This window comes from Mastacembelus armatus, chromosome 1 (assembly GCF_900324485.2).
Source record: "Mastacembelus armatus chromosome 1, fMasArm1.2, whole genome shotgun sequence".
In the NCBI taxonomy this organism is placed as follows: domain Eukaryota; kingdom Metazoa; phylum Chordata; class Actinopteri; order Synbranchiformes; family Mastacembelidae; genus Mastacembelus; species Mastacembelus armatus.
Genome location: NC_046633.1, coordinates 20700728 through 20726422, shown reverse-complemented (window position 1 = coordinate 20726422; position 25695 = coordinate 20700728).

The following is a 25695-nucleotide window of genomic DNA, read 5'->3' as shown; positions in this document are numbered from 1 at the left end:
CACACCTGCCATGTCTGTTTTATGTGTTTGTGTGCGTGAACTTCCCTCCTTTGCCCTTTTGTCTCTGTATGTTTATAAAGCAGGTTCAGAAAACCCCAGGTTTTACCCAAATTTTCGCTCAGGTTTTTCTACATTTTATACTTACATGGACACATCTTATTTTATTTTATTATTTTTGGCAAGTTTGAATTTATTAAATAGCACAGTATAGAGCGAGGAACAAGTAAAGAGACAGGGCTGGAATCAGACGATAGACATTGTGATTATGTGTTATGTGCCTTAATCATTTGCCATAGACAAGTCAAACAGGTCTATGCATCATTTTACACCACCACATGCTAGGCATGCTGCTATGAATGTTGCCATCCCACTAAATTACTGTAATCATACCCATAATTAGGTCAGAAGGCACAATCTGCACCTACCTGTAGGCCAGAAGGTGGATCTAGTCAATAGTATGATTTAGCAATATCAAGTGGCTGTAGAAATGATGACAGGAGCAAAAGTCTAAAACTCTAAAAGATAATAGTACATGTTGGGCAGCATGGTGATTTAGTGGTTGTTTGTCTCTATGTGGCCCTGTGATGGACTGGTGACCTGTCCAGGGTGGACCCCTGCCTTTCACCCAAAGAGAGCTGGGATAGGCTGGGACCCTGAATAGACAGATACATAGATAGATACATACATACATACATACTTTATTCATCCCACATAGGGGAAATTCAGATTAGGCTAAGTGGGTATAGATAATGGATGGATGGATGTAAGGAGGAGGTCAGAGTGGATAGATGGGTGATAGTTTAGTAAATACTTACTACATACACTTAAACTGAAAACCCTAGTGCAGTAATTTTGTCCTCTCACCAGGTGTGATCATAATGACTCGTAATGAGAAGAGTAAAAGGTTAATACAAGCTGAAAATTCCGTAACAGAGTTTCCGCAGGAGTCTGGATAAACTTTGTCACACTTTAATTAGTAGAAATACAAGCAGATGCCCTTCTGTCTTTCATGAGAATACAAATGCCATTCACGCGTCCATTAGGAATTCAAATACCATGCAAATCCTAACTCCTCCACAAATAATCATACTCATTACTTCATCACAGCGCACACACACACACACACACATAGTCACACACACAGAGGGACAGCCAACACTCTACAGATGGTGTCCAGTCTCACAGCAGAGAGGCATACATATGCAGCTTATAACTCAGCCAAGTCCTCTACACTGAGACCTGGCAGCCTGCTGAAACTCCACAGCCAATTGAGGAGCATTTTACAGGGAAATCACCTACATCCACCAACAGCCCAGTTACAGATGGTGATGCGTTTCTGCTCAGAGAAAGCAAAAAGGATGTGACCGCCGATTCTGTCAGCAGCCATGGGTTTATTTACAGCCATATAAGAAAGAGACGGTCAACAGTGATGTATAATGACAATGAGCCTTATAATGAATGTTTGCTTCTCAAGACACCCAGAGCTTTTTGAATTGTTAATTCTCAAGATGTTTTAAGAGATATGATGATGGCAGGTTGGCATTACACTGAGCGATCAAGAGAAAAAAATAATTTCAATTTCAACAAACCTCTAAACAGATGACTGGTTGCACTGCAGGCTGCATAAGCTTAATTCTCCAAAAATGAAAATGAAAACTAATCAGAATAAGGATGAGCAGTTTCCTTGAAATTAGTTTTCACAGCAAAAAAAATAAAAAAATCAGCACTTGCACAGTGAGTAATGGATTCGGACGCTCACCCGCTGGTTTTATCTCATCACTGCCAAAATGTTTTCAAAGTAGAAAAAACATTACCTAACACAAACTGGCTATCTGTTAAGGTCACAAATGTACTGACAGACTCCCAGTAACAATGTGCCAGGACCTGGTCTGTGCTTGTTATCTGTCCGCAACACACAGAATCACAGATGAAACTTAATAACCAGTGTACAGGTGTTTCTGTACAGGTTTAGCCTCGACTAAACTGCTTGGTTTTTGCAATAAGGATACTGAATAACCAGTATATATATATATATAGTACACCACCACCATATATTACATATATATATATATATATGTATATATATATATGTGTATGTATGAGAGAGATTGTCAGATAGAGAGATGGATAGGTTTTATATAAATATATATAAATACACATACATATTGGCTTTTATTACACAGACAGGACTAGTTATGGTGATCAGTTTGTTGTTGGTTTTGCTCCTTTTATATTTGTAGACAGAAACAAAATGATACCCACCCTTATCCTTTAATACCATTGTAAACATTCAGTTACAGCCCTGATTAAGCCAAGCTAAATGAATCAACACTGGTGATAAGTATAGAAGTACGGAAGCGAGGAGTGGCTGTACTTTTTTTCTGTCATTATCTTGAGATTGCAAGTTAATTTTTACATCTTATTTTTCTTGCAGCTGCTCCTGTTAGGGGTCACCACAGTGAGTGAATTGATCCGCATGATTGATTTGGCACACGTTTTACACCAGATGCCCTTACTGACACAACCCTCTGATTCTACTCTAGCTTGGGACTGACACTAAGGCTTGTACAACCTCAGTCTAGTGACCCCTGGTCTTCCAGAGCCATCTTCCATCCAAATACTAACCAGGCCCATCCCTGTTTATCTTCTGAGATCTGATGGTATCGGGCACTCACAGGATGGTTAGCTAGAGTTAATTTTTACATTATTGAGAAAATGTTTTCTCACAATAACAGGATCGTGACATCACAAGACAAATTAACACATCATCTCAAGACAACAAAGCTTGTTAAAGATGAGTTAAATGATTTCATCATGATGCGTAAACAGGTTCTGTTATCTAGAGATAATTAACTTGTAATCTCAAAATAACAGGATAAAAAAAAGTTATTGAAAATATGGCCATTCTCAGCGTCGGTAGAAAAGACCATTACAGGAAAAAAAAAAGAGTGTGAGCACATGCGACTGACAGCTTTCACTGTCATGGAAGAAATAGGTAAAGAACCTGGTACTAACTATTTGCCAATCTGTCAAAGTGACTAATGCAAGCCCAGCGGCCAATTTTATTCCTGCACTGCCAAAGAGATTTTGTAGTAGATGTGCAGTATTTAGCTGGCTACCTGTCAAAGTTGCAAATAGAGCAAACCTGACAGTCTTCCAAGTGCATTTTTCAGCATACACAGTCAGAGACGAGTGAGAAAGCAACACATCACAGGAACAACATTTTTTTAGAACAGGTTTTTCCAGACTACATACCTGAAGGGAATCAAGACACCTTACATGCTTAATTTAGTCAAAGATCCTATCAGCTGTAATGTCTGCAGTGTAAAATTCCTGTTCCATGTGTGTTATATAATTTTAAGTAGTGATTTAGTTTAATATCAGCACAATCTACCGTAAGCAGATTTGATTTGATTAAGACTTCAAAGAAAGTGTTTGTTGAAACCCCTGTTTGGCTGCTGTACATCTTCCCAGTGTTCCTGTGTTAGACTCAAACGTCTTTAAGGTTAGAACACAAGGACCGAAAGAGTTTGATCAGTGTTAACCATTTTGGACTATTTCATTTCCCTTAATGATGGTGAGTCAACAATAATTTAATCAACCTGTTTGCTCTGCTCTTATGCTTCTTTGTCTGACATTTAGGTATAACAACAGTGACTCATTTTACCCTTTACCATTGGTGGATGATTTCTGAGAGAATATAAATGCTTTACTGAGAATATATATATTTGTTGCATTGGTAAAACTTAGCCCATTAGATGTAACAGGGGTCGCCACAGTGAGTGAGTAAGAGCTGCTCTCTTCTGTTTTTTCACTAACTTGGTGACTGTTATTGAACTGTGCCTGTAGTCATCAGTAAAAAAAAAGCTACTGTAACATGCTGGTTTTTTGAAGGGTGAGGAACGTAAATACTGCTGAATGAACTAAATGACAGTCATTAGGAGCTCACTGAGGCCTTGGGCTGTCACATTGAACCTCTCCCACATAGCTGAAACTTTGCTTAGTGTTTGATTTTTTGAAGGAGCACAAAATCCATCATTGATGTGTGTGTTCCTCTCAGCAATCTGTACCTGAAATTGGGAGCTGTGTTTTTTTAATATACAAACACCATCAAAAAATTTATGTTACAGAGGCTGTGACTTCCATTATACAAAACACTGAACTAGGCACTGACACACGCAAACCCCCAGAGGATGAAAAATCCCTCTCCCATCCCTCAACAATCTCTGATTTCAAGTGACAGTAACCAAGCAACCCACAGCACTGTGATTATCATTCATGTAGTAAACCATTTACTTTTGGAGGAAAACTATTTTCCTCACTGTCCTTCCCTGCTCAATTTTCAAACATAAATGCTGAGGTCAAACAATAGAGGCTCCCAGTGTTTTGAGAGAACAACGGTAAATACAATTTTCTTTTTATTTACAAGTTTCTACTTCTAATACTGTGGATTTCCTTTTCTTGCATATATCAAACTGGGAAATGAGTCATGTTGTAGCAGTGAACAGGCAGCGGGTGCATTTACATTACATTGGTGCCTCAGCTCTTATGTGACACTAAATGTTTGTCACATCTATTGGTCCATTGTTTGGTCACTGAGGCTTTGACCGCTTGACCTTTTCAAATTGCCTGTTGTGGTGATAGCAGAAATTACACTCAGCCTTTTATTTTACTAATGATGAGAATAATTGCCTCGTGTAACAAACCTAAACAGACTAAACTGTCCTTTTCAAAACAAGTTCTGTAAAATTGTTTTATATTCTGTTCAACAGACTACATTGTCATGCAAATGCTCCCTCTGATTACTCTGTTTTCATACTATCTACACTTGCTCTGTACAAATTTGACCAGTATGCTTTTGTAAAAATTCACGGTGTTTTGCCTTTTTGAGTCTGTTTAATTACAAATTGCATACTGTTTATTATTCCTCGCCATTTTGCAGAGCAGTTTATTTCTGTATGCAATGGAAATGACTTGTAGTGATTTAAATTTGAATTTATTCATTACATTATTATTCTCATGGTATTACTGATTACGTGGTAAGCCTATTTCAGTTGACTGAATGCTGCAGGAAAGTCCAGACAGACACACCATAGCAGTGATAGTTTTGTTCCATAGTTGTATCATCAAGATAAACTGTCCTGTTTGCGTGTTCAACCACAACATGACAAGGTGCACAGTAAGTTATGAACATTCACAATGTCCGTCAGTGTGTGTTAAACAGATCTGGTTTTGTTGTTTGGCAGATGAGAATCAGATGTCAACAGTCCTTGAAAGCACCTCTGTAGGAAGGTTTTGATTGTGCTCTGCTCACATCTACAGTGTTATGGCCTCTGCAGCATGGCAGAATAATTAAAGTCTTTTTCAGTGTTTAATTATAATGGTACTTCTCTCTGATAAGGCTCAATTTAAGATGCATTAACAGAGCAATTATTAATAGTTAATAATATATTTGCTTATTGGTCGGTTGAATTAGACCATTAATAATAACAACTTTTGCAAAGCCAGGCTGTGACAAACCACCTTCCACCAGCTTTTTAACTAGCTCAGCTATAAGGGAGTATGCGTTGGCCGATGGGGTCTCCACGGTCCATTAAAACATCAGGCTTTAAAGTACAGTGATGTAGTAGATGCTTTATTTGACTTTCCTGCGTGACTGTGGCCCCTCTATACTTTGCAGTGATGAAGATCTTTGTCTATACATCAACACTGCTACCCATCAAATTATGAACATTTATTTTATTAACATATCACTGATTGCTGCCTTTGCGGCTATTATTACAATAATGGTCAACATGATTAATTGCATAATTCCAATTAATGAAATCTGTTGCCATAATCAATGTTTCACTCCATGTAAAATCTCTTGAGGAAAAACTGGTTCAATTTGTTTACAGTTACTGCAGCAGGTCAGCCATTTTTCAAAATCAACAGTAAATCTATAAATGATCTAAAAAATTTAACAGGCACAGAAACCTATATGATCAATATCTAATTTGTACATTGCAGTTAAATAGAGTTAGTACAGCAAAAGGAAGATATAGTGTGATATCACTGTGATTTGTTTCTGCCAAGACAGGACACTGGTGTCTCCTGCCACAGTCTCTTCTCTCCTTTACCCTTCTTTTGTTTCAGGGAGCTAATTGGGCCGTAAAGTTGACTCAAGTGGCGAAGCCCAAATAGAATTAGCCCCATTCTGCCTCATTTGGCAGAAGCAGAATAATCCAGCCTCATCTTGCTGTGCTGCCGGCAGGCTTTGTCAGCCAACGTTCCCTGGTTAAACAGCTGTGGGTAAACACACAGGAGGCAGCATCACAGCCTCCTCCTCCAGAAACATTAGTATGTTCAGTACACAGTAAGCCAAACTACACAGGTAGAAGAGTTACTGGGCCAAAAAACACACTTCTTTAAAAACACTTTTTTCTCTGGTCTGTTGACAGTAAAGACTAATTTTTTTTTTGTGTCTGATAAAGTATAAGGCTTACTTAGACCTGGCCTTAAAATAGCAATGCAGTCTGGTTTCTAAAGTTTGAGACATCTAACCACTAGCTTACAAAACAGTGACATTTGACAATATAATTATCTGTCTTACTGTTCCTGGAATTCAATGATTATTCAATAGCTTGTTTTCTCAAAGTAGAAATAAATCATTTGGAATGGAGTTATTGGGTTGCAACTTCAAACGTTTTGAAGAAAGGGATGACAAATAATAATCTATCACAAAAAGCAAAAAGTACTTTCTATTTATTGTTCTTGACATTTAGGTGCTGCTCCAGCTGAGCAAGAAAACAGAATTACAGTACTTCATATTTCCTCATTTAGCAATGGATAATGAATTCATATATTTTATACAAGTGAAAGTAGTCATAACAACATTTAGAAAATACCCCATTACAAGTAAAAGCAATGGAAATTTTTACACAAGTTATCTCAAGTATCAAAAGAAGAAGCGGCAGAGCAGCCACTGTCCTTTCAGTAATATATTATAATAAATAATATTAATTGTGCTATATACTATATGAATGGCAGAGTTACCATGGTGACGTGATTTTGCAGCAATCTCTCCAAAGCTATTTTCAAGTGTAAAGAAAACTACCTAGAGGCAAAAGAAGTGATGCTGTAACTCTGTTTTTTAAAGCTAAAAATCAACATTCTGGACATGGATCTAAAATGGTTAACTTGCTACTGAGCCAACAGAGTATCGGAGTATGTTGGCCAATAAAACTCCAAGGGTGGTGGACTGTGTGTTTATATTAACTAGGAACGGTGGACATATACTGTGGTTGTGTCCAAACACTTTTCTATGCTGCTGTATTTTTACATTCTCTTTCCTGGGAGTCACTTTAAAATTGCATTGCTCTTGGTTGCTCTGCTGTCTTATGTTGTATTTGCTTGTGACATTGTTTATTTCCTGTTCATCTTCTTTTTTCTATAACAATTTCTTTTTTTATATTTCTATCTGAACTGCACTAGCAGGTTATTTGAAAAACAAAATGACACAAATTGTTAATTTTTTGGGAACACTGAGACCTCAGTTTGTGGAAACAGATGAGGTTTGGTATATGTGTGTGTGTGTTGGACATCTTGACAATAACGTCAAATTTGGAAGCGCTGCCTGATTGGCTCCTGACTCTGGAAGAACTGTGTCCTGGTGACACTGAGTGGGAGCATGTTGTACTGTGTGGTGAAGTACAGTATTTCTATGAAATCTTATCCTGGAACACGTGAAGAAAGAGGAGGAGGAGAGAGGGAGGAAGATAGGATGGAGGAGGCAGTTCAAAGCTAGTAAATAACACTGGTGCATGTAATGAACTGCAGGCTGGGAACCAACTTCCTAAGTTTGCTATTGATTTGGACACATTGGGCCGAGCTGGACCACTGCTGTCACATCTGGAGATTTGTGGACGGGAACTATGATGAAGTGTTTTGATTAATTTTGCTGTAACTGCTGATTTTCCTCTCATTCTTTCTGACTCCTGCTTTAAATACATTTGAATTTGTATATATAGATATATATGTGTGTGTGAGTGTAAGTGTGCAATATGCACATTACACCAGGTAGCAGAAACAGAACAGAAACACTGTCTGCACCTTCCCAAACAATAAACCTTTTCACTGATACACCATTGCACCACCATCTCGGTGTCCTTGTGTGCTAGTTCACACAATTAATCTTGCTGTGTTTACTCGGGTTAAAATCACTCCCCCAGGCACCTGTTGGGAGGGTTTAATGACAGCTCCCATGGAGAGACTTCTTTGGTCAGCTGAGATGGCTGTCTGGCTAATGTGGTGACTTCTAGCCTGCAGGCTTTGCATCCATTTTTCTTCCCACACATTCTGACTCTGTGTGTCTTTTCCTTTTTGTGTCCCACCAGCACCACCCCTCCACCAGTATCACTCTCTCTTCCCCACATTTTTTTCTTCTTCTTCTCTTATCATCCACTCTCACGCATTGGTTCAATCTATTCATCTTACCTGCTGTCCTCTCAATCTTTTGACACTTTTGCCAAAGGTAGAGAAATTACATTTGATGGCACAATGAAGAGCCTTTCCTTTTTCTCCTCTCCTTCTTTTCTCTGTCTCTGCTTTTCATACTATTGCTATCGCCAATTTTCCTCCTCTTAGTAAATGGTTTGCTGAAAAACAGTAGCCCATTTTCCTTATATTAGAAAAATCTGATATGAGGAAAATATGATATGAGTTCTCAAGTAGACTGGTCACTTCAAAGAGACCACATTAGCCTTTTAGTGATAGAAAAGTTACCTGAACCTCTGTTTTGAATTAGAACTAAGAAAAGTCTTTTGCAGTATCATGGAGCAGGTAAAGTTGTTTTCTTAAAGCAACACTGATACATTTATGCCCACTTGGGGGCAGTGTAATGAACAAATGGCATATTATCACTTATCCATATAACGACATAAAGTATTAGCAAAGTTGCCTGTTTGTAGCTTTGTAATTCATTTACAGTTATGTTTATGACAATCTGAATATTTTCAATCCAATATTCAGTCTCATTGTACCTTTATTTTTCTCTGTTTTCCTGGCTCTTTAGCTGCTAAATGCCTGATTATGTTCACAGGATGTTATGTCAAACAGCTAGTCAAACAGATAATGAATATAGTGACTTTTTTGCTGACAACAACCTGCTGCTGTTAGAAACAAGGTTGCTGAGAAACTGCAAGTGAACTAAAACACTAAACATGTGGGTAGTAAAACTAAAACAATCTGCTAAGACATATAGAGTTTAGGTGTGCTGAGGTGTCTTTGATAGTGCTTTGTCACAGGGTTAGGGTTAATACTCACTTAAGACTTTGATGATAGAAAAGATTTCCTCAGTGCAGCTTTTTCTTTGAAAGCATGCTACTGTATAGTTTTTTTTAAGCTACAATATGTTAGCATAATTGCAAATTAAAACCTTTTCCTTCTCTTCACACAGCAACAAAAGAAATCAAGAGGCAATAATTTATCCCTCAAAATTGCATTGTTGTCATTGGAAACCATCTCCCATAAGAGTAGCATGGAAACACTCCTCCAGGCAGAGCCTCAAGGAAATGTCTCCAGTTTCCTCTTTGAGCACACACTCTGAGACTAACTTTGATTCATCTGATTGTTAATGCCATTCTTTATCCCTGCAAATTCAATTTTGCTACTGTGAGAGACGCTGAGGTAGATAGACTGTTCTCTCGCCTGAGCCGCATTTAAACAGGAAGCAGCACAGCAAGTAGAGGGGACAATCTGTGGAATGGGTTTGTCTGCTGCGCCTGACAGTTTCAGTATAAAGTGTGTGAGACAGATCAGCTCAGAGCTGTGAGGTTTCCTCTTACAACACATCTCAACCCTGAATTTGTAATGAATTTTATACTATACAGTCTGTACATTCAGCCTCACTAAAATGCCATTTTTACAGTGAATTCACCTCAGACCTCTTTGAATGAGCCACTATGAATGCACATTAATCATGTATCAGATTGACATGTAGCCTACATGTGAGCAAGAACATGCTCCATACCTGCACTAAGAGGTCCTTTTCAACATGTGAATGAAAACGTCAGGCTGTTCTGTGACATTAGTCCAGACTAAAGTACTTCAACATCTACTCAGTGGATTGGTGCAGAATTTTGTACAGATAGTCGTGGTTCCCAGAGGTTGTATCCGAATTACCTTGGTGATGGCTTTTCCTCTCATGCCATCTGGTTGACATTTGTCTGTTATTGAATAAATTGCCACACAATTTGGTACAAACATTGGTGCTCCTCTCATTATGAGTTGTAATCACTTTTAATTTAGTCCAGTGCTTTGGTTTATGACCAGATGCCTGGAAAACAAATGACATTCCACTTCAGCCTCGGGGATAATTAGCATATTTGCTTGCTGACGTTGGCATTTACCTCAAAGTGCCATTGTGTCAAAGAACTGCCTCAATGCAGATGTAGGCACTTAAGGGGATAGTATGCTCCTTCAGACACACCTTTCTGATGTCTGTGTCTAAACAACAATCTCACATTCATACCCACTTCAATTCAATTCAATTCAATTCAATTTTATTTGTATAGCGCCAAATCACAATACAAATCATCTCAAGGCACTTTACAAAAACTAAAACTAAAAACCCAACAAATCCCTTATGAGCAGCACTTGGTGACAGTGGAGAGGAAAAAACTCCCTTTAACGGAAGAAAAAACCTCCAGCAGAACCAGGCTCAGTTTGGGCGGCCATCTGCCTCGACCGGTTGGGGTGAGTGGATAGAGCAGAGAGAAAAGAACAGCAACAATAAACAACAAATAGACACTGCAGGTTGGTGGGACCAGTAACTGCACATCAGCAATATACAGCACCAGGACCAGGAACACCTGCAGAAGGTACAGAGAGAGAGAGAGAGAGGGAGAGAGAGAGAGAGAGAGCACAAGGTTAGTGACATTCAATGGTGGAATATACAGTGGGTACGGAAAGTATTCAGACCCCTTTAAATTTTTCACTCTTTGTGTCATTGCAGCCATTTGCCAAAATCAAAAAAGTTCATTTTATTTCTCATTAATGTACACTCAGCACCCCATCTTGACAGAAAAAAACAGAAATGTAGAAATTTTTGCAAATTTATTAAAAAAGAAAAACTGAAATATCACATGGTCATAAGTATTCAGACCCTTTGCAGTGACACTCATATTTAACTCACATGCTGTCCATTTCTTCTGATCCTCCTTGAGATGGTTCTGCTCCTTCATTGGAGTCCAGCTGTGTTTAATTAAACTGATTGGACTCGATTAGGAAAGGCACACACCTGTCTATATAAGACCTTACAGCTCACAGTGCATGTCAGAGCAAATGAGAATCATGAGGTCGAAGGAACTGCCCAAGGAGCTCAGAGACAGAATTGTGGCAAGGCACAGATCTGGCCAAGGTTACAAAAGAATTTCTGCAGCACTCAAGGTTCCTAAGAGCACAGTGGCCTCCATAATCCTCAAATGGAAAAAGTTTGGGACGACCAGAACTCTTCCTAGACCTGGCCGTCCAGCCAAACTGAGCAATCCTGGGAGAAGAGCCTTGGTGAGAGAGGTAAAGAAGAACCCAAAGATCACTGTGGCTGAGCTCCAGAGATGCAGTAGGGAGATGGGAGAAAGTTCCACAAAGTCAACTATCACTGCAGCCCTCCACCAGTCGGGGCTTTATGGCAGAGTGGCCCAACGGAAGCCTCTCCTCAGTGCAAGACACATGAAAGCCTGTATAGAGTTTGCCAAAAAACACATGAAGGACTCCCAGACTATGACAAATAAGATTCTCTGGTCTGATGAGACCAAGATTGAAGTTTTTGGCGTTAATTCTAAGCGGTATGTGTGGAGAAAACCAGGCACTGCTCATCACCTGCCCAATACAATCCCTACAGTGAAACATGGTGGTGGGAGCATCATGTTGTGGGGGTGTTTTTCAGCTGCAGGGACAGGACGACTGGTTGTAATTGAAGGAAAGATGAATGCGGCCAAGTACAGAGATATCCTGGAAGAAAACCTCTTCCAGAGTGCTCAGGACCTCAGACTGGGCCGAAGGTTCACCTTTCAACAGGACAATGAGCCTAAGCACACAGCTAAAATAACGAAGGAGTGGCTTCGGAACAACTCTGTGACCATTCTTGACTGGCCCAGCCAGAGCCCTGACCTAAACCCAATTGAGCATCTCTGGAGAGACCTGAAAATGGCTGTTCACCAACGTTGACCATCCAACCTGACAGAACTGGAGAGGATCTGCAAGGAAGAATGGCAGAGGATCCCCAAATCCAGGTGTGAAAAGCTTGTTGCATCATTCCCAAGACGACTCATGGCTGTACTAGCTCAAAAGGGTGCTTCTACTCAATACTGAGCACAGGGTCTGAATACTTATGACCATGTGATATTTCAGTTTGCAAAAATTTCTACATTTCTGTTTTTTTCTGTCAAGATGGGGTGCTGAGTGTACATTAATGAGAAATAAAATGAACTTTTTTGATTTTGGCAAATGGCTGCAATGACACAAAGAGTGAAAAATTTAAAGGGGTCTGAATACTTTCCGTACCCACTGTACATGTGAGGGGAGAGTTGGGGTAGGGGAGCTCAGTGCACCGATGGTCCTCGGGCAGTCTAGGCCTATAGCAGCATAACTAACTAAGGGATGGTTCAGGGTTGCCTGAAGCCAGCCCTAACTATATGCTTTGTCAAAGAGGAAGGTTTTAAGTCTAGCCTTAAAAGTACAGAGAGTGTCTGCCTCCTTAACCCAGGCTGGGAGCTGGTTCCACAGGAGAGGAGCTTGATAACTAAAGACTCTGCCTCCCATTCTTCATGCCATCGTTGCTGTGCAAACTTGAGATAGACAGCAAGGACAAATTTCTTTTATCTAGCTCTCTTTGTTCATTGATTCTTGGCCCAACTGGGGCTTGTATCAAGTGTATCACTATGTTAAGGTACAGTTTAAACATGGTCTGTCAGTGTCAGACAACACACTGAATGAAGTGATTGTTTTCTAATAACCTGGCCTTTAGTTGTTTAGCATTATTTTGCATTTTACAGTCCTAATATTTGTATATTTTTCTAAGCAGTGCATTCACAAATCATGTTTTGAGCAACATGCTGAAGCTCTCATTAGAGGTCTATTTATTTCTTTTACATCTGTTTTCAGACTCACTACCAAGCTGTTTACTTACATTCACCATCAAAGGCCAATTAAATTTATGTGATTCTTGTCAGAAAGATGTGTGAAAAACTTAATTACCACCGTTCAAATGTTCTTTTTGAAATCATCTTAAAAGCAGTTCTTGTAGAAAACCTTATATTCATCATGGCAGTTTATGACATGTTCTGAAGCTCTTTTGATTGCTTCTTTTATTTTTTTTTTCTTGTTTTGATCTGTTATCAAAGTCCTCCAACCTAAATCGCATCTTATTTTAACCATTTTTAAACTGAATTCCTCAATACACCCACAGTATCCGCAGTTATGAATCAAAACAAGCTACATCGGTGAAGTGACTGATTACACCCACATGATGCCATAATATTAAAAAGACATTGGCACTAACTAAATAAATGAACAAATACTTCACAACCTGCTCTAACATGAGCATGGCAAGTACAGCACAGAGTTAAGGGCAACAGCAGTTAGGTGGTAAATCTCTGCTGCTTTACTGTTGCAGATAATGACATGGACCATTAGAGAAAAATAAATTTAGAGCTGTAATATCATGTGAGAATAAATGTGTAATGACGACATTCTATTAAATACATTTAATACTATAAATCCTGCAGGTGGAATATATAAGGCCTCTAATCTACAATGTCAGTACTGAGGATGTCATGATTTAGAGACTCTGCCAAGAGTCACCATATTTATCCTGCTTTGCTATGATGTATTGCTGGTAGCTATGGGTACTGAACAACTGAATGACATGCATGTGTTCTGAGTTGCAAGTACTCTTTTGAGAATAATTGAAAAGTATGACATTTTAAAATCAAGTGTTGAAAGCAGATACTGCAGTCTACAATTGCACAACCCAGTACTGCCCAGTTTCAGTGAGAGCATGGACTCCTAATGGAGGGTTAATCCAGTCCATGTGGCTGTTTTGATGTTTTAACTTTTTTTTTTTACTACATGCAATTCATTCACTGTGCTCCCTCAGTTTGACCACAGTTGAATTAAAAATTCATGAGCTGAGAACAAACAGTGTTCAAGTGCACTCAGCAGCACTGACAACTGAGAGAGATGACACAGAGAGAGAGAAACAAAAGCATCGAACAAATTTGCAACAAAGCAACAAAATGATTCATACTTCACTTTCATGCCATCCAAAGTTCCCAAAAACTGACTCAGAATTAATAAACTGTAGCAGAAATACTCTCAATAAACTATGCATCGTTAGACTATAGCATATGTAAATTTGAAAGTATGTAAATATGAAAACATTTGAAGAGGTGAAAACAGTCTGTATGTATAAATCCCATATGATTTCGTTGTTAAACAGTCTAAGCACCTATTTTCACCCCACATGCAGAATAGATATGTTTTATATTCACATATGTGTGATATCAGACCTGCAGTCAGAACAGGTTTTCTGGCAGAAAGCCAAGCAGCCCAGCTCACATCCCCTGGTATATACCAGCGCTTCGAGAAATGAATCCTGCATTTTACTCTACACTTCAGCTGCAGAGAGGCGTACCGACCGAACAAAACACTAAATTACCCAACGCCTTGTCAATGAATACACAGCTGGCCTGCACACACAGCTCTCTACTGGAAACTGTGTGAGACGTTATCTCGCCCTGTGTTGTAATTCAGTAAAATTTTCATGCATAACATTTGAGCAGCTCTAATTCTGGTCATATGCAATATTTATTTTGATAGATTTCTGTCTTTTGTGACAGCATGTTTTATTACATATTTAATTATTAATAAATATAATACTGATTATTACTGCATGGACACCCGGACAAAGAAAGTACATCACATGCAGCCATCTTGGTGTATTGTTTCACTAGTCTGGTTCATTATTTTTGGATGTTTAGTTACAATGTGACGGTGATTTTCTGCAGTCCATGTTGTCTTTTTGAAAGCCTTCAGTGCTGATTTGCTGCCTCCATCCTGCATATCGGACTAAGAGCCTTGTCAAACTTACCTGCAGAATTTTTGTTTCAAGAGCTGCTTTGAAACTTCTTTGAAAAACTCAATTTCAGTATGAAATGTAGAGAAACTGTAAGAAACTATTATTGGTGAAAATTATGACCCAGTTATATAACCACAGCAACATTTCAAGGACAAACTGCAGTTTTGACAATAAGCTGGTTGGTATAGTTAATGACATAAACTTGGTTTCCTCTTTGAAACAGTTAGCCTGACCTGTTCCAGCAGGAGCAAACACCACCAGCACCTCTAAAACTACAGTAATATGTTAAATCTTATTAGTTTATTTAATCCATACAAAAGTTGAAGATATTGCTCCCCGCCAAGTGACAGTCCAGCATATAATATAAACCCCATTATCACAGCTAATTGTCTCTTTTTAGATTTTGTTTCGTTTGGACAGGCTAGCAGTGTTACGGTTTGATGTGGTGTGTGATGAAGGAGAAGAGGTAGGACCCAAATGCAGGACACGATCGGACTTTAGTTCCCCTGGATCATCCAGAGCTCAGGCAAACACACAATATCTCTGCCGCTCGGCAGACCGGCAGACTGGCAAGACAGGAAACAGGGACACTCTTCACAACGTTTACATACACCATGCATACGTTAACCGGGCAACGCTCCGACAGAGAACAAAGGACACAAGGGTATATATGGACAAAACTCAGGACTAATGAACACAGGTGAACATAATCTAACTAATGAACCAAGCTACCTGGGAATAATACAGAACAGAAAACAGGAAGTAACCAAAATAAGAGAGCAAAACCGGAAACAGAAACCTAGGATCCTAACAAGCAGTCCAGTTTTTTCGCTAAGCTAGACAGACCACAGAGTGGTATTGATCTACTGTAACTCTTGACAATATAAGACAAACACGTAAACATCTCTGCTGGCACAAATTGATGAGTTGAGGTCAATGAAGAGGTTTGTTTATCTTCCTTAAAAATGAGTCTGCTCTTTGAGGACATTTGGCAACCCGTTTCCCAAAATGCTGAACTCTTGTGTCAAATCTCTCATGCTTTCCCGTCCACTTGATGTACTTTGTGCCTTGGCTTCATAAATGTAAGGGCTGATATGTGAAATAGCCGACAGCATCCTAAAAGTTTATCTTCCTCACTGAGTGCCTATGTTTTTCTTTTATCAAAGTTGTAAGAGTTTGTTGTACTGCACAATCATTAGTCCAGACGCATTTGTTACATCCCATATCTGAGCAACCCGCAGCCCAGGCTCACCCTACATTGTTTACACAGCTCTCCTCTGATCTCCACCTCTGTGAAGCACAAGGCTTTTACACCACAAGACTCTCATAATGTAGCAATCAGCCCATTTGGTGTTCTGCAGAGACCAGAGCCTCCTGGCTATATGTGAAGGGCATTCATGCTCACTTTCTCTCTGTATTTATAAAACCACAATGAACCTTCTCCCCCCACCTACTTCCCCAGTCTCTGTGATCCTCCACTGCACTGCTCTACCATTCCCCCCCTCTCCCGCATTGTTTCTAGGTGTTCTGGAAAAAAAAAACTTTTCTTCGCAGACCCATGGGGTCAGTCTGCTCACTGGTCACAGCAGGGTTCTTGACTGGACAGATTAGGAAGCCAGAGGGTTATTGTTTTCTTATCAGCAACAGGAAAAACAAAATGTTATATGACTTTTTTTTAAAGAAATAAAACGCTTGGTGGCTGAAAAGTCTACAACCTAAATTTGTAAAGCTTTTATCTTCATGCTGCTCATTTTTGAAAGGCCTCTTATTGGTTTGACACAGTGTTGTTCTGAAAATTGATGCAAACTCTTGCCAAAGTGTCCTTAATCTTTTTCACATTTTTTTTCTTCTGAAGAAAAATAAATAAACCTATTCACTGACCTGAATTCAGTGTTCTACCATTGTTTACCTATCTGTCTTTTTCTTTCAGTATATATTTATATTGATTTTTTTTAAAAATACACTTTCATTCATGCTTTTGTCTCAACAGGGCTCTGTTGCATCATATACAATTCATATTTTTAGTAGAATGAATCCCAATGAAGAGACTGAAAGTGTCATTGTCTAGTAAAATGTTCATGTTTCATGTTCATGTAAGCAATTGAGATTTTGAAAAGACATGGACAGAGAAGCAGAAAGTAGCTACCAAAAGTGATGAAAAGAGAGGAAAGTGCCTTCCAAAGTACAAAAGCAGATGTATTGACCTAATTAAAGGGTAGTTGGATGATGTCTCCTCTGTTGATGCCAGCTATCCTCAGCAAGGCCATTTGGACATATCGATCTCCAGTGGAGCCATCCATCTGACTCAGAACAGACTAAACAATGCAGAATTTATGACACACATGATTTTTGACAGAAAACTCTCATGTGCCTTTAATAATTTTCAGTGAGTTCAAAGACCTCTAGAGGCCTGTGTGTGAAGAGCAGACTGACTGAACTAAGTGAGAATTAAAGATAACTACCCTGCACGATTTCCAAACTACTGCTGCTAAATGACAAAGTTCGACATGCTGAAAAGTGAAAACAAATTTAGCGTCTAAGGCAGCGGGTAGTATATATATGTCTCACATATTCTCCTGATGATTATTCTTCATTTTTGTGAGCTCTTAATGTTTTAGGTAGTGTTATTGAATCAAGATTCCCTTCTATTAAACACTGTGTCATGAACCAGGTGGAATGAGGACCAGTAAATTGCCAAACACCACAACTCAGATGTAAAAGTTTTATTCTTTCTTTATGGAAACGGTATTGAGTGCAGCTGATAGAGTAACCAGGAGGTGGAATGTAAACCAAAGTATTTATTGGATGGTTGATTACTACCCCAGCCTGGATCTGGTAAAATAAAGGAGGCAGATGGGAACTGGAGTCCAGGTTGTAGTTCCACAGAGCAAGATCTGGTGGCGTAATTTCCTTGGTCAAAGGTTTCCAGGTGATCTGGTACAACACAACTCAGAAAATCCAGAGATTGTGATTATCAACAGAAAACACATCCAACAGAAAAACTAAATATCCATGGAAGGAAAAAACTCAGTACAAGATGGCACCTACTGCAGGGTAACTTGGGATCAAGCATTTCCTCTTGGGCAAAAAACACTCCTCTTTCTCCAATTATGAAAAACAAATTTATATAGCTTGACATGGGATTCTTGGTCTTTAATTTGATTCAAACAAAATCCTCTTGAGCATAAAACATTCTTCTTTCTCCAATCATGAAACAAGAAGCAAACTTACATAGCTTGGCATGGGTAGAACAAGATAAAGGTTTTCGTGAACGGCAGCTTACAGGGGCCAGACCGCATAGACCGGATCGGTGCAAGTTGAACCAACTTCTCTGTAGACACCTTAGCTGAGTGAATTACAGACAATCTGGCAGTTTGTCTGTGGCTGTGGGGAGGCATATATATGCTGTGACCAGAGGAGAGAGAACAGGTGAACTCAAGTGGCTGTAGATGAGTGTCCTGGGTAACTGGAGTCGGACAGCAGCTGGGTTTATAACCTTGGTTATAGGAAATGGGCCGATGAACCGGAGGGCTAGTTTGGGGCATTCCACCTTAAGCAGGATGTCCTTTGAAGATAGCCATACCTTTTGTCCTGGTTTGTATACAGGTGTTGGTCATCTTCCCTTATTTGCCTAATGTACATAGCTGGACACTGAACTCAGGAGAGCTTGCAGATGGAACCATGACTTGTGAGATTTGGGTTCAAACAGGGGTGGACCTTGGACCTGAGTTGGGCAGGAATATACAAACAGTGAGGGGGACATGATGAAGGTGCAGGGTTACCTGTGTTGGCCTGGGTGACCTCCAGTTCAATGGCTAATCGAGCTGCTCCCAGGCAGACCGAGTCAGGTAGGATGTACTTAGCTGTTTCTTCTCGGTCAGGTGGAGCATGAATGTGGGAAAGGGCATCTGCTTTGTTATTCTTGGAACCTGGATGGAATGACAGGGCGAAATTGGAACTTTCAAAAAAAAAAAAAAAAAATGGACCAGAGTTTTAGCCGTTCTGAGGTATTCTAGGTTTTTATGGTATGTGAGTACTGTGAAAGGATGTTTAGTGCCCTCCAGCCAGTGCCCCCATTCCTCCAGTGCTAGTTTGACTGCTAGCAGTTCTCTGTTGCATACATTATAATTGCTTTCTGAAGTGGTGAGTTTCTTTAAAAAGAAGGCACACGGAGTTTGGAGTCTGAAGGGGCACGTTGAGAGATGACTGCTCCCACATCAGTATCTGATGCATCCATTTGAACTATAAATGGTAATTCAGGGTCAGGGAATCTAAGGATGGGGGCTGAAGTAAACTTTGACTTTAGAATTTGGAAAACTTCCTTGGCTTCTGGGTTCCAAATGAAATGGTCATGAGGGGAAGTGAGTCTGAAGAGGAGTTGCTATGATACTGTAGTTCTTGATGAATTTACGGTAAAAGTTGGCAAACCCTAGGAAACTTTGTAAATGCTTACGGGTTGATGTTGATGGTAGTGGCCAGTGCTTTACCACCTGAATCTTAGAGGGGTCCATGGTGATCTTTCCTGGTGCTAACATAAACCCTAAAAAGGCTGTCCGGTGCATGTGGAACTCACATTTTTCAACCTTGACATACAGTTGGTTTTGTAACTGTCTCTGTAGTACAGCTCTGACAAGATGAATGTGTTCAGTCTCAGACTAGAGTATATGAGAATGTTGTCGATGTAGACAAAGACAAACCTAATCAGCATATCTCCCAACACGTCATTGACCAGGTTTTGGAAGACGGCAGGGGCATTTGTGAGCCCGAATGGCATCACTAGATATTCATAATGTCCCGTAGGAACGTTGAAGGCTGTCTTCCACTCATCGCCTTCCCTGATACGGATGAGATGGTATGCACTGCGGAGATCTAACTTGGTGAATATCTTGGCTCCCTGTAATAATTCAAAGGCAGATGATATGAGTGGCAGGGGGTATCGGTTCTTTATTGTGATGTCATTGAGTCCTCGGTAATCTATGCATGGCGTAAGTCCTCCGTCCTTTTTGTCAACAAAAAAGAATCCTGATCCAGCTGGTGATTTGGATGGTCGGATGATTCCGGCGGCTAGGGAATCCTGAATGTATTGTTGCATGGCATCCTTTTCAGGTCCTGAGAGGGAGTAGAGGTGTCCCTTGGGAGGCTCTGTGCCAGGCAAAAGTTCAATGGCGCAGTCGCATGGTCGATGTGGGGGTAGTGAGGTGGCACGAGTCTTGTTGAAAACCTCCTTGAGGTCATGGTAAACTCTGGGCACTTTCGTCAGGTCTGGATCGTATGTATCCTGTGAATGAGAGGGTGTGGGATTTAGTGCGGTGCAAAGACATGTCATATGGCAGGAAGGGCTCCACCCCAAAACTTGGCCTGTTACCCAATCCAGGTGAGGGTGTGAAGCTGTAACCAGGGAATGCCCAACCCCACTGATGAGAGCGGTCTATGATGTGGAATTAGACTCTCTTGATTTTCTATAGACATGAAGACTGGTTTTGTTATAAACTTGACTTGCAGAATGGTAGAGCTCTCACCTGGAGGATTTGGGAAAGGTGTTCGGGCTCAAGATGGAGCAGATTAACCATGGACTGGGACATGAAATTAGTGTCTGCTCCAGAGTCAATGAGGACCTGTACTTGTTGGTGAGGGATTGCACCAATAGTGACTGTGGTGAGGGATCGTGAGACCATATTTTTGATCAATGTTCAGTTCAGTAGGGTCCTCACTCCCCTTACTGAGCCTGGTCTTTTGACGGGCAACTTTGCACCAAGTGTCCAGGTGTCCCACAGTAAAAAAAGATTCATCGTGCGCCTTCACTCCCTCTCTGTTTGTGTTAACTTATTGCGCCCTAATTGCATAGGCTCCTGCCCGGGTGCGTTATTGGCCGATTCCAGCACAGAGGTCTTATGAGGAGGTGGTGCATACTGTGAATTTTAGTTTTTTAGTTTTTTGGAATCATATTCTCACATAACAACGGAAGTGCGCCAGGCCAAGATGCTATGCAAAAAGTTTGGCCAACTTTTACAGAGGTGACATAAAAAAGGTAGGTTTTCCCCTTATTTCTTTTTAAACACTTGGCCGTCACGTTTTACAATATTATAAAAGTACAGTATTGTAAAAGATGACAGCCAAGTGTTTAAAAAGTAATAAATGGAAAACGTACCTTCAGATATCTCACCCTGCAAAAACGACACCCCCATACGCCCCCCTCCCCATGTCTCCCAACATTGTATGACACTTTTGATCAAGTAAACAAATGTAATAGAACATTTTTAGCACATATTAGAGCATAAGAACAATTATCAGAGGATGTTCATTCTGTTGCAATTCAGAACTTTAGAGCAGGCATGAGGCAAACTCCAGTGTTGGATATACTCATTGTGCAGCCTCCAAAATGAGACATGGCTTATGTCGCTACATGTGTCTCTCTCTCTCTCTCTCTCTGTAAAAGTTATCCAAACTTTGTTCATAGCATCTCTCAGTTCGGGTTCCCTCTACAGGTCTGGCACACTTCCGTTGTGTTTTCTCTCTTGCATCATTTCTCTCTTTCATGTGTTTTCTCTCTTGCATGTGTTTTGGCAGTTGCGGTGCATTTGCCCTTGTCGGCCACCGTATATTTCAATGTGCTGGTCGCAACAGTTCACACAATATGTACATAGGTTATTTAAATACAAGTGGGGGAAAGAGAAAACGAGTACAAATAAAATGGAATAGAATTAGGAGTAGGTTAAGTCCAAAGAGAAGAAGAGCTTTGGAGTGATTGTTGTATGTTTACAACATTTACAGTTGTTGTAATTACAATATTTTACAGTTGTTATTCACAGTTATTGTGCCAATTACAGTTACAATTGCACTTGGACAGGTATTGCAGTGGGGTTGTTCGCAGTGTTTTGATGTCAGACAACATGGATAAAATGTTTGTGTTCATCAGTGTGATGGTACACAGAAAGGCATGGCAAGGTACTATGAAGCCTAATTATTACTATGAAAATCTGATCTGGATAATCTTGGCTCCGGGAGAATTGATCTAAGTGATTTTAGTTAAACCCTATGTTTTCTTCTTGCATCATCATCAGGCTTAAGTTTCCACTTGTGTAAAAAAATAATAGTAATGAAATTTACAGAGCACATCCAGGCGATGTAATCAATTCGGCACTCAAGCTGCATAAACTGATTTTTTTAAGTGCAACACACTGTAACATGTTATCACCTTATAAAGTGGAAATGACAAATTTGTTAGCAAGCAGTTGCTCATATAAAGCTATAGCACACTCAGACCAGCATTAGCATTTACAGTATTTTGAATATCTGTGGCTACCTGATGAATTGAAGTCTCTACTCTCCACCATCCCTGTGCAAATACTGTATTTGACTGTATAATTTCTAAATGCTCTACGTTCGTTAGCTACAGTTTCTGCTTGTTGCTTGTTGGATGTGATTAGAGTGATTATCTATTTCGATCCTAATTAAGTGATAGCCAGCTCCTTAATGTTATGAGCTGTAATTATTTTGACATTGCAGCTTCTTGAGGCAGCTGGTAGGGTGTTACATTTGTTGTCTTCTTTATTGTGTATGTGCTGTCTGGCTTCCTGGGATTTATAGCTAACCAGTTCAATAGTTTAATTACTTCCACACAGTATGCTGTCTCATGGTTTGTTTTTTGTGTTTCTTTGCTGTATTGATTTTAAAGAATTGTGCCCTGTAACTATACAGACATATCCAACACCGGAGTTTGCCTCATGCCTGCTCTACTGCTCTTCATTATTCTTTTGGTAAAATTCAAGCTGTGCTAGAAACCATGTGGCAACCAATAATTTTAGAAATATGAGTTCTGTGTTACAAACATTCAAAGCAATATTGTCTCCCCCTCCCAGTGGAACATGTATGGGACGGGCTGCTACTTCCTTGGTTAGCAGTGCAAGACAAGTGCTCATCACAGTATGGTGTATGATTAAATCTTTCAGTTTGAAAATCAAACTTTGACAGCATCTGGGCAGAATTTGCAAACTATAACAGCATCTGGGTTGAATTTGTAGCTGCGAGCCGCAGAAACCCTGACAGTGCATTTGTGTGGATTATAGCACCTGTCTGGAGACAAGTGGCAGATGTGAATTCGGCATTTGTTGTTCATTGTAAACCATTTTAAAACTTCCAAGCGTAGAGGCAAGTAGATTAAAAAACAAATTGTTATTTGATAAAGATGGCCTGGAGAGGTAAAGAGCCTTTTCATAGTTGGAAAGCATGTTGGGATTCAAATAAAAGACAAATAAAACACTCAGCAGAGGGAGAAGAGGACTGTGGAGCAGACAGTGTGCATAAGGAGCAGCAGATGAAGCAACGACGGTAGCAACTGGCAAAACAGTAAAAGGAGATTAGCAAACCTGAGAAAGAGGGAAAAAAGAGGATAAAAGAAGCAGCAGAAGATGGCTACCACAAATACAAATAACGTGAGAGGCTACTTATACCTGAGGGGAAAACATGTTTGTTTATGACAGATGGAGAGCAGCAGGAGCAAACACAGCCAGAACATGGTGAAACAAACACAAAAGCAGTGAAGCATTAATCACTAATTACACCTGTTCAACATTTGCAACTGTCTGCAATCATTTAATTGGATTTTTCAGTGTTTTCAGCTGCTGCTTTCCATCCATCCATCCATCCATTTTCTATACTCGCTTATTCCTAACTAGCGTCACGGGGATCTGCTGGAGCCTATCCCAGCTCTCTGTGGGTGAAAGGCAGGGGTCCACCCTGGACAGGTCCCCAGTCCATCACAGGGCCACATAGAGACAAACAACCTCACACACTCACACTCACTCCTATGGGCAATTTAGAGTCACCAATCAACCTGACATACATGTTTTTGGACTGTGGGAGGAAACCAGAGTACCTGGAGAAAACCCACACAAGCACAGGTGGTACAGTCATAGATTTCCCCAGTGAATTATGCTATTTGCTCATATTGGATCTCTCCTGAAGCCAAAATGAATCATAAAAATGCTGCTTTCATTCCCCAATAGTTTCTCATTTCTTTCCCTCATGTTGCTTTACCCTGATCATTTTCAAATCCTTCTGACCATTGCATGCTTTAGAGATGGGGTTTGAAATGATGAAGGTGGCAGATTTAGTCACCTTCGACGAACACACAGAAATAAGCGACCCAGAGATGTGCTATCAGTTATCATCTAGCATTGGATGTCTCAAAATGTTTTTAAATAGCAAGAAAATTGAGCTTCTTGTAATCAGCCCCCCTCACCTATGACCTTTCTATTATCGTGGTACTATAACACTAAATAACTGTGCCATCATCCAGACACCCAGTGTTTGACACCTGGGCATCATCTTCATTATGTACATTTTCTTGAAACCCCACAGTGAATCAGCTGCCAGATCAGCTTTATTTAATCTTAGAAATACTGTCAAGATAAAATCATCTTTGACCAAATCTGACACTGAAACTTCTGGACTCTGCCTCACTGCCTTGAAAGGCCTACAAACAGATCAGAACACTGCTGACTGAATACCAGATATTTCACTTGTTCTGGCTTCTCTATACTGGCTTTTGGTTGGCCTCTTTACCTCTGACCCTGATGCTTCCTTCTCCTCATTATTCTGAGCTGCAGGGTTTTAGTTCCCTGCCTTTTAGATTTGTTTTAATACATCTATTGTATTTGTGTACTGAGATGCTGCTGTGAAATGCACCCCATATAAGGCTGAATTTGAATTTTGAATTTGAATTTGCCACACAGGAAACCCAGTACATTGTGATACAGGTATCAGACTTCTTTAATGTCATACAAAATCATGAAGTTCCCCTGCAGGGGTTAATAAAGTTTATCTTATCTTAAAATAAGGCTTCTCATTTCAGTCAACCATTTTTTAATCTCATCAGTCGCCAGCTGTAGTGCTGATGGTGAGTTTTGTTGAGAACAGCATTGTGTGTTGGGGAAGAGCTAGTTAGCTAACACAGCTAACATTAAAGCTGAAAAACACACTTTGTTTTTGGTCTTGGAAATGCTAAACAAAACACACTCTGCTCCAAACTCTTTGTATCCCAAGTAGTAATCACCTTCATCTGGCAGAAGCCAAAGCTGGGTAAGACTGCTGGTTGCCAAGCTGTGACATCTGCTGCTCATTGGACAGTATTAGTGAACAGTTAATTGGAGATCATTGCTCTTGTTGCAAATCTAAGTAGATAAAACCTTGAATAAAGTCTTGGCTCAACCCAGTTTTCCAATGGAAACTCTTTCCACATTATTTCACTCTCGAAGCAACAAGCTTTTAAATGAGCATCTCTATTACTAGCCCAGACTCTGCTAGTGAGATATCAACTGCCAGCTCCCCCACTATCCATGGCCTCTCCTGGCTGTGTTGCATATTAAAAGCTGCCATCTTAGCCAAGCAGAGCAGATACCAACTCCCTGTTGTCTTTGCATTAATTAATTGTACTAAATGTCAGTAGCTGCTGGCGAGGGTGCCGACGATTAAGGGCAGTCATCATTTAGCAGGTCTTGATTTTGATAAGGGCAATTAGCCAACAAGCTGCTGCAGAAAATCAATGTGCCAAGGAAGAAGCTGCCTCCCAGAAATTC